The sequence below is a fragment of the Callorhinus ursinus genome, unplaced genomic scaffold (genome assembly GCF_003265705.2).
Source record: "Callorhinus ursinus isolate GAN/ISIS: 27379988/994484 unplaced genomic scaffold, GSC_fseal_2.0 scaffold72, whole genome shotgun sequence".
NCBI lineage: Eukaryota > Metazoa > Chordata > Mammalia > Carnivora > Otariidae > Callorhinus > Callorhinus ursinus.
The window spans coordinates 4,687,469-4,698,176 of NW_027397134.1; positions in this window are offsets into that span (position 1 = coordinate 4,687,469).

Below are 10,708 nucleotides of genomic sequence, written 5' to 3' on the forward strand. Positions count from 1 at the left end.
CAAATCATGCCAAGAAAATGAGTTAACCATAAGAAAAAGCAATGAAATTGGACCTCTACTGCACATCATACCGGGAAAATCAATTCCATGTGAATTAAAGATCTAAATATGAAAAGTAATACTTTAAGCATTTTTAGAAATAAACATAAAAGACTATCCTGTTTACTTCAAGGTCAGGAGAGATTTTTTTCTACATAAAAGCAGATTATAAAGGAAAAGATTGAAGAAATGCATCCACAATAAAATGAAAAACTTGTGTTAATCAAAACCTTGTAATAAAGTGGTAGGGAAAGCAACAAACTGGGAGAAGGTATTTGCAACCAAATTATTCCTATGCAGAATATACAAATGCATAGATAAGGGCCCAAGATGCAAGTAGGCATTTGACAAAAGAGGAAACAGCAATGGCCAATAAATATGAAAAGATGCTCAACCTAATCATTAATTAGGGAAATACAAGTTAAGATCACAACTCATCACTAGGAGAAGAGAGAAATTTGTGGTACATTCATATGTAAAATACTGTGCAATAGAAAAAAACAAATGGATTAGTTGTGTGTTTCACCACGGACAATTCTAATAGAACGCTTAGCACAAAAAGCAAGTCTCCAAATAATACAATTTAAGCTCAAAAACATCAGGACTTACAAGAACAGTACACAAAAATCAGTTGTGTATCTCTATGCCAGCAATGAATGATTTTATTTTTTAAGATTTTTATTTATTCATTTGAGACACAGAGATACAGAGAGAGAGAGAGAAAGCATGAGCAGGGAGAGAGGCAGAGGGAGAGGGAGAAGCAGGCTCCTCGCTGAGCCAGGAGCCCAATGTGGGGCTCGATCCCAGCACCCTGGGATCATGACCTGAGCTGAAGGCAGGTGCTTAGCCATCTGAGCCACCCAGGCACCCCTGAATGATTTTAAAAGGACATGAAGACAACAATTCCATTTATGATAGTTGCCCAAATAAATAAATAAATAAATAAAACACCTAGAAATAACCTTAAGCAAGGAGCTGAAAGACCTGTGCACTGAAAACGGCAAAACATTGCAAAAATAAATGAAAGAAGACCTAAAGAAATGGAAAGACATCCATGTTAATGGATTGGTAGACTCAATCTTGTTAAGATGGCTATACTACCCAAAGCAATGTACAGATTCAAGGCAATTCCTATTGACATTCTAATGACCTTTTTTGAAGAAATGGAAATCCCATCCTAAAATCTACATGGAGTTGCAAGGAGCCCTGAATACCCCCTGTTGACAAAAAGAAGAACAAAATTAGAGGACTCACACTTTCCGATTTTAAAATGTACTACAAAGCTACAATAATCAAAACAGTAGTTCTGGCATAAAGAGACTTATAGATCAATGGAATAGAATTGCTAGTCCAGAAATATACCCAGATATCTATGGCCGATTGATTTTCAATAAGGGCACCAAGACTATTCAATAAGGGAAAGAATAGTCTCTTTAACAAATGGTGCTGGGACAACCTGGACAGCTACATGCAAAAGAGTGAAGATGGACTCCTACCTCACACCATATACAAAACTTAACTCAAAGTGGGTCAACAGTGGGAATGTAAAATGGTGCAGCAGCTATGGAAAATTGTTTGGTGGTTCCTCAAAAAATTAAACATAAAATTGCTGTATCATCCAGCAATTCCACTTCTGGGTATATATCCAAAATAATTGCGGGGACTTGAACAGATATTTGTACACCAATGTTCATAACAGCATTATTCACAATAACTGAAAGGTGAAAACAACTGAAATGTCCACTGATGGATGAGTGGATACATTTTGATATGTCCATATGATGTGCTATTATTTAGCCATAATTAGGAATGAAGTACTGACCCGTGCTACAACATGGATGAACTTTGAAAACATTATGCAAAGTGAAATAAGCCGCACAAAAGGCCTAGATATTGAATGATAAATCCAGAATAGATAAGTCAGGAGAGAGAGAAAGCAGATTGGTGGCTGGATGGAAGGGAAAATGATAAATGACTGCTTAACGGGTACAAGTTTCCTTTTGGGGTGAGGAAAATCTTTTGGAACCAGATAGAGGTGCTGGCTGCATAACAGTGTGAATGTACAAAGTACCACTGAATTTTTTTACTTTAAAAAGGTTAATTTTATGTTATGTGAATTTCACCTCAATTAAAGAAAAAAAACATGGAGCTATATTTTTTAAGAGATAAATTCATCTGTAACAAAACTATAAAGAAAATCAAGAGACCAAGAAGCACTAACTTCAGTTTACCAGGTGGGGTGTAATTGGGGAAGGACACCCAGGGGTGTTCTGCTTCTTAAGTCACATGGGTATTCCTTATATCATCCTTTATTCTTTGTGTGGGTTACTAATGTTCTTTCGTACCCTAAGAAATCACTCTTCGTAAGTTGCAAAATGCACTATGCAGGCTCCTTTGTGTCCACGGAGAGTCTTGCTTCTCCAGTTCTATGAACGTCCCAGCGCATCTGTCACCCCCAGTGACAGGGTTGCAAGGACACACCCTGTAATCAGTGAGGCTGTTGGCTCCACGGTCTGCCTATCCCTATTCCCACTACTTGCTCCCTAACCCCATCCTGCCCACTTAGGCAGAGGGGTCCTCACTGCCCCCTCAACACACACACACACACACACACACACACACACACACACACACACACACAAACCAGGCACAGACCCTTGCCTATACCTGTCCCCAGCCTGGAACAAGTTTCTGCTTTCCCACGAATATCCACATCCTAACTTTCTATCAGTGGGAGCCTGCGCGGCCCTGTAAACTTGGTGAGTAACCAAAGTTACTCTGTGGTCTGTCCTCCCACTGGGGAACCATTAGTTATCCTGGAAGAGGCAAGTGCTTGGGGAGATAGTCTAAATGTGGCAGGGGATAGCCCAGCCCAGGCCAGCCAGGGCCCTTCTGCTGTTGTGTTGGTGGGGAATGGGGTGGGGGCGGGTGTAGGAGTGAAGGTCAGAGCTGCATTGGAGGGAGTATTAGTCCAGGCACAGGACAGCTAAGGCCAGGAGATCGACAGCAGGGAATGAGTACCAAGAGAGGCCTTGCTTGGGAGCACGGCATCTGAGGAAGAGGAGACTAGAGGACCCCACAGGGAAGGACGAGATCCCAGCTGGGAGAAGAGGCAGGCCTGGTGTTGAACCTTGGGCCTCCCTGCTCTCAGGGCTGGGCAGACAGGATGCTCAGCCCTGTGGGCCCCTCCAGAGGAGTCAAGACCCCGGATCCCAGCTGGCTTCACTTCTGGGGCTGAGGGGGGAGCTGGAAAGAGTAACAGAGTTGTTAACTCTTTCTACCGTGTCCCTCCAAGCAAGCCACTTCCTTTTTCTTGGCTCGTGTCCCCATCTGTAAAGGAAAATGAGAGTCGGACCAAACAATTTGGGGGCAGGGAGTCGTTTCACCAGACATGCTGTGATTCCAAGTGGCTTGGGTCTTGGATGACAAGGTTTCCTGACCCTGGGCTGGGCTGTGAACTGTATGGAGGAGTGTCCTATCTCCTTCACCCCCTAAAGTTGCAGGAGGACCTAGGAAGAAATGAAGCTGTTAATGAAAGTGTGAGGTTTGGGATGCATTACCAAAGTGGAACGGGGTTGGGGCAGTGAAATGTCTTAGAACGGACACCAGGGATAGAGTATGTGGTAAGCCTGGTGAATTCCATGAGTTTGTGTCCATGGCTGTTCTTCCCCTGCTGTGGAATGAATTCTTCAATATGATGCCAGGCTGTGCATAAAAATGGACAAAGCATTCTGTGAGCGATGCTGGAAGTAGGATGAAGGGCAGGAAGGCAAGTCCATATCCAGAATCTGGGTCTGCCCCCCTCCGCGAGCACCCTCCCAGATGGAAGAGGGCCAATGTAATCAAGCCGCCACCAGGTGGCAAGCTAGTCCCTGGGGAATGGGACCACGCAGGGGCCCAGTGCTGGGCTCTGCTCTTTTTACAAAGGGCCTTCAGCTAGGTGATTCCTAGCTCATGGGAGTGCACCCCACCCCTACCCCCATGGGGGCTTTCAGGACCAGTGGCAATGAGAGAGCTAGGCTGGGGGGCTGTATTTTCAGACCCCAGAGATCCTTGAGGTCCTTCCACCTAATAGGTGTGAGCCCCAAGACATCTAACAAATTTTCTTAGAAAAATCTGAGACTGTCCCTTGACTGCCTATTTCCATTGCTCCCTCCCTTTCCTCACCCGGATGCCCAAAGAGGGGTGGTGACTTGCTGAAGATCACACAGGGCAGGTGCAGAGTAGCAGCAGATAACTGTGGTGTGAGGGAGAGGAAGGGCTACTGAGGGGAGGGGTGGCCAGGGACCTGCTCCTTCCCTGGTCCCAGCCCTCAGGGGGCAGAGTGAGTATTGGGTCATCTAGGCACTGGACATGGAACAGCGACCATGACCAGCAATGGCTCCTGCCCTTTAGAATAGATAGGAAACCATAACCACATATACAAGCAAGGTAATTTCAGACCACGGTAAGTGCCACGTGAAGGAGATTAAAATAGCATGAGGGTGGGGGGGTTGCTGGGGGCTGCTTCAGCTTCAGTACCAGGGGAAGAAGGCCTCTCTGAGAGGTGGTGTGGGGGGTACGAATGGCAAGAATATTGGGGTGGGGGGAATAAGAAGTACAAGTGAAAACAGCTGATACATTTACTGTGTTCCAGGCACTGTTCAAGGCCCTGTGCACAAATAAACTTGTTTAATCTCATCACAGCCGTATAAGGGAGTAAGGTTATCATTGCCATCCTATGGAAGGGAAATTGAGGCATGGAGGTCAAGTAACCTTGGTAGGTGATGGAATCAGGACCTGAACCCGGGTAGTCTCACTCTAAAGTCAAGGGGGCTCATCCCATGCCATTCTGTTTCTCAAAGGCACTGACCTGCTCTGAACAAGGTGGGTGGTAGAATCTGGATTCTAGGGGCGCCTGGGTGGCTCAGTCGGTTAAGCGTCTGCCTTCGGCTTGGCTCATGATCCCAGGGTCCTGAGATCGAGCCCCGCATCGGGATCCCTGCTCCACAGGGAGTCTGCTTCTCCCTCTCCCTCTGCCTCCCTCTCCCTCTGCCTGCCGCTCCCCCTGCTTGTGCTCTCTCTCTGTCAAATGCATGAATAAAATCTTTAAAAAAAAAAAAAGACTCTGGATTCTATCTCAGATGCAGGGTACCAGGGTAGAAATGAAAACCCACTCTTCCCAAGGGACGTCTCCAGGCTTGTGCTAGCTAGTTCAGAGCCAGGGTGGGGTCTCCAGCGCCATTCCTGCTCTCCTCTGCCCTTCCTTCCACTCCAGGGAAGTCCCGAAGTCCCTGCTCCCTGCCCCCAGCCTCTGGGTTCACAGTTAACTGGGCCACCTCATTCTAAAGGGATTTGACTCCCTGAGACAACTGGAGACTGGTGAGAAAGGGCTTAGGGATTAGACAATGATAGCTGGGAAGGTAAGGGACTTAATTAGGGGCGTTTGGGTGTGGAAAGTGGGGCGGGGAGGGGATTTGTGTCTTCACAAAGCCAGGGTGGACTGCAGAAGTGAAGAGGAAGTGGGCTCCTTGGGAGGAGCTGGGCGAGCTCGGTTTCTCTTGTTCTGTTGTGCCTTCAGAAATAACACATAATAGTACTAGTAAGCCTTCTCTTTGTGCACCATCACTTTTCCACCCATTATTTCACCTGGAATTCTCACAGCAGCCCCGGGAGAGAGGCAAGGGATTATTTTTCTCCCCAGATAACAGGCACCTGGAGAAGGCGGGTGACTTTGCCCCCTGAGGAGCTGGGGTTTTGTTCCAGGCCCCCTGGCTCCTGGTCAGGACTGCTTTCTTGGCTCTCGCTGCATTACTGCAGGGGGAGAGGCCTTGCCAAGGAGCTGCCAAGGAAGTCATTCGGAGCCCTGGCTGCCACCTCCTAGACTGCAGTCCCTGAAGACCCCTGCCCTCCTCACTGGGGGCTGGGAGGGGGCAGCAAGGGTAAGGGAATAGAGGGGTTGCCATCCTCTATACTGGGCAGCTGGGCAGGGCTGGGGCTGGAACCTGAGGGGCCTGACAAGGAGGCTCCTTATCCTGCCACCTCTCCTACACACACCCCACCCTCCCTCAGGGAGACTCATCTGTGGCCCTTCAGCCTCCGAAAGCACTCTCCACCCACAGTCTCAATTTGCCCTGGCCGAGGTTCTGGTCTGGTTCCACACCAAGGATGCTGAGGCCCCCGAAGGAGAAGGACCTCCCCCACTCCGGCCATCAGCCATCCGCAAAGAGCATCCTCAGCTCAAGCAGCTCAGAGCCCCTCCCCACCGCTCAGAGGTCCTTCCTAACGCCTGCCTCTCCTGCATGCATGTACCCCTAAGCTTTGATTCTTTATCTGACCCCCACTTCCCCTCTCACATATCCACAGACCAAGCTCAGTCTGGGTATGCCCCCAACCCCAATACTGTAAGTTCCCTGATGGCAGTTTTCCTACTCGAGGATTTCCACAGTGCTCAAGGAAATAAGTGAGGGAACAAAAGGAGTGAATGTTTTCCAGGCCTCCTGCCCCCTCCAATGTGGCCGACTCCGCTTTGTCATCAGCAGGTCTCTGGGGAACCCGAGATGCCCCTACCCCCTGACTGGGTGGGGAGCTTCCTGACTGCGCCAGTATGGCGGCACTGGCTGCACTGTGCCGGAACGACCTGTTGCCTTAGCCATCTCCCTGTGGACCAAGAACTCCTTGAGGGCAAGACCTTGTCAGCCTCGATCTCCCAGGGGTCCTTGTTCTGGCACCATCCCTGCTGCCTAAATACTCATGGAGCCAAGGAATGAAGGGTGCTCTGGCTCCCAGCTCCAGGCAGGAGCTGAAGCCTAGACCACCTGGAGGAGAGCGCGGGCAGGTACAGGAGTGAATCCATCACTGTCACTTCTTCATTCTGCTGCTATCACCTCTCCTGTCAGGGTCATGTCATCCCAGGGAGTGTGGATTTCTTCATTCCTTCCCCACTTTGTTGGAAAGAAACTTAAGGCATCTGAAACCCCGTGTGGCAGGGCTGGGGTAAGGAGAGGAGGCAAGGAGGCTGGAGTCAGGGTCCTTCTGCATGGTCGCCTGCAAGCACAAGGGCTTTCCAGAGAGTTCTGCCGACATGGCCCCATGGAAGTAGAGTGTTCCACAAATATTTGTTGAAGGGTTTGAGAGACTGTTTTCTCCAACTCTCAAACCACGGTGCCAATCACGGCACCACCCCTTTCCGCACTGGCACCAGAGAATCAGGACGAGGCACCCGGGGCCTCTGATCTGGAGGTCAGTGCCCTTGTTTTATTTTTTTTTTAAGATTTTATTTATTTATTTGAGAGAGAGAGAGAGAATGAGATAGAAAGCACGAGAGGGAAAAGGGTCAGAGGGAGAAGCAGACTCCCTGCTGAGCAGGGAGCCTGATGTAGGACTTGATCCCGGGACTCCAGGATCATGACCCGAGCCAAAGGCAGTCGCTTAACCAACTGAGCCACCCAAGCGCCCCTGCAGTGCCCTTGTTTTAGAGCAGAGTCATCCAAGGCCCAGAGGCCAAGGCAGATATCCCAGAGGAGCACCCCTTCCCTCCCCAGGGCTCATTGCTAAGTAATCACGGGAGCACATTCACTCGAGAACACGGTGGAAATCCCTGGCTCCGGACTCCCAGTCCAGTGCTCCTGCCTGTGCCCACAGCCACTTCCCAGGGGAATCTCAACCCCAAGGCACTAACCGGCAAGACTAGAGCCATTAGTTAGCCCACACACCTCCTAGATCTCCTAGGCCTGGCAGCCTTCTTTCAGCTGTTAACACTACCTTGCCTGGCAAGGTATACTCAACACAGCACGCTCGTTACAGAGCTGACAAGTGGCAGGGCTTGGGTCTCACCTCCAGTCTGCCTGCCCGAGGAGGCTGGGCTCTTCCTGTTGGGCCAGGCTGTTGCCTGATAGTCAACCATGGCAACACAGGGTAGTCAGTGTCAAGGTCAGGAGAGAGAGGTTACTGTCTGGGAGGGCTCATGTTGGATTGGTTAGATCGGGGAGAAGTTCCTGGAAACAGCATTTGATCAGGGCTTTGAAAGTCAGGGAGGATCTGGCAGGAGGAAACAGGAGATGGAAACAACTCTGACAGAGGCAGGAGGGCCGAGCTCTGTCTGAGGGGCAGCAGGGAGCTTCTCTGACTAAAATGAAAGTGTGTTTTGGGGACACCTGGGTGGCTCAGTGGGTTAAGCGTCTGCCTTCAGCCCAGGTCATGATCTCGGAGTCCTGTCGGGCTCCCTGCTCAGCGGGGAGTCTGCTTCTCCCTCTCCCTCTGCTCCTCCCCCTGCTCCTGCGCTTTCTCTCTCTCTCTCTCTCAAATAAAGAAATAAAATCCTAAAAAAACAATAAAATAAAATGAAAGTGCATAGAGGGGAAGAGTGGCCGTTGAGGCCCACAGGGGATGCTGGGACGAGATGGGCCTTGGCCTCAAATGCGAGTCAGTGAGATTGGGCTGACTCCTGAAGGAACTAGGGAGCCACAGCAGATTCTTGAGCAGGGGAACAACATACCTAGCAGGGAGCGAGACTTGCTGGACAGGGGTAGGGGGTAAGAGAGGAAAGGTGGGAATGTGGATGAGGGACTCTCTCTTAGTAACCAGCTCAGAGGAGATTATTATTCTAGGATTTATATTATCAGATTAACTAGCTGTTCCATAGTGGGCCGGAGGTAAGGTAAGTTTCAGTGGAGGAAGGAGAAGCAGGCAGCCACAGGACCTGGGAAGGGCAGACTGGAAGAAGGGTACTTCACTTAGACCTTTATCGTGGGTAACTCCAGATTCCTGGGGGCTTGTTTTGGGGCTGAGGATGATTTCCTTCTGGGTGAATGTTTTCCTTGTGCTTTCCTGGGGAGCCTGTGTAGGCAACTCCCAGGCTAGTCCACACTGCAGCCTGTGGGTTCCTGGAAGCATTTGGCCCAGAAGCCAGAGGCTTGGGTGCAAGCCCTAAATCTGCACATACTCTTATGGGGCCGCCTCTTTCCCTAGGTTCCTCGATAAATCACCTGACTTAGAGGGTCATCACAGGCTTAAATGAAAAGCTAGATCTGAAAGTGCCTTGCAAACTGTAAAGGGCTGTAAAGGGTCTATTTTTCTATTTTCCTTTGAATAGGCCCTACATCTTGCCCCCGGAAGGATCTTATATAAAGATTTCAGCCACGTGTCCAACAAGGAAGGCAGCCATGCCTTCTGCCCTAAGCCAGAAGCCTATGATTCTTTAGTGCGGAACTGCTGGGACAGCTAAAAACTCCTCCCAGGGGTGGGGGTTGGGGGGCCTCTCAGCAACAAAGCTGAATTGAGACCCTCAACTCTCTGCACCCTGCTGCAGACCTTCATGGTGGAGGCCATGTCAGGTGCAGAGTCTCCCAGGCGTCTCTAGCAGGCCTGCTGTAGTCTACCTCTGCCTTCAGACCCAGAGAGTCTGGGATCTTCCTGCTTTCTACTCCCCTGGAGACCTGAGTGTAGAGTTGACAGGGGCCCCGCTGTGAGAGGTGGGATGCCCTTGGGCTCCCGGGATGAATTCCTTGGGCTCTGTGTGAATTCCAGGCTCTAAGCGGAGGTCTTTCATGTGCCAGGCACCGGGCAAAGCTCTCCACATCTGTCACCCCACTAACGATTTTGGGCCATGCCCTCTCTGGGTCTGTCTTTCCATGGCTGTTAAGTGAGGTGAGCTGCCTGATGCCCGAATGATCTGTGCTTGTGTCTCCTTCCCAGGGCTCCCTCGGCACCTGGCTCTGTGCCTGTTGGAGCATTTCTTGCATTCATTCATTCGGCATACATTTATTGAACAGCCCCTGTGTGTAGGCTGCTGTGCTGGGGGTTGGAGGCTTGTGGGGATTCCCAAAGACCTCACAGTCTAGCAGGGCCGACGTTGCTAAGCAGGGCCACACTGTGGTTCTCTGAGGGTCCTCACTGCCTATTCTTGCTTTCCCCTCCTCTCTGGCCATGCTTCCCATCAACCACCCAAACTTGGCTCATGCCATCGTGCCAGCATGGAATGAATGGATTTTCTTTCCCTTTCCTTCCTGCCCCATATTTTAGGGCCCAGCTCCAATGCCACTCCCTCCACATAGCCTTCTAGGATTCTTATAACCCAAAGCAAATTCTCCTCCTTTAACCTCCCAGGTACTTACTCTCTTTGGCACATTTATCTCGGTCTTGGGTTCTGGATGATGGTGCCCATATCTTATCTCTGGGCGGGCAAGATGGTGTCTGATTCATTTCAGGGTCCCCAGGACAGTGCCTAGGGCCTGGCACACAGTAGGAGGAAAGAATGGCCCAGGGCATGTGAATAGCTGATACCATGAAGGTAGGAATAGAGTATGTGGTGGGGGGTAGGGGGGCCCAGGCAGAGGGGGAAGACTATCGAACTCAGAAAGGAGGAAATGGCTTCACTGGATGAGGAAGGGGCTGTGAGGCATGGCAGGACAGTCAGAGGGCACTGAAGCATCCATCACACAGGTCAGACTTGCAGTTATAGGAACTGGCAGCTCTGGCCCCTGGGCAGGAGGAAGGGAAGCAGATAAGCTGATAGCAGGCCTGCTTTCACTGAGTGGTAGCTTTACCGTGGCTTCCTCCATGTCCACCCTACATCCCCACCCAGAGGCCAAAGCCTGGCCAGACAGGCCGCAAAGGGAGGCTTGTGCAGGGCAGACTGGGGAGGGGTCACAGAGGCGAACCCTTGGCTAGGCACCCACTGCGCTGAGCG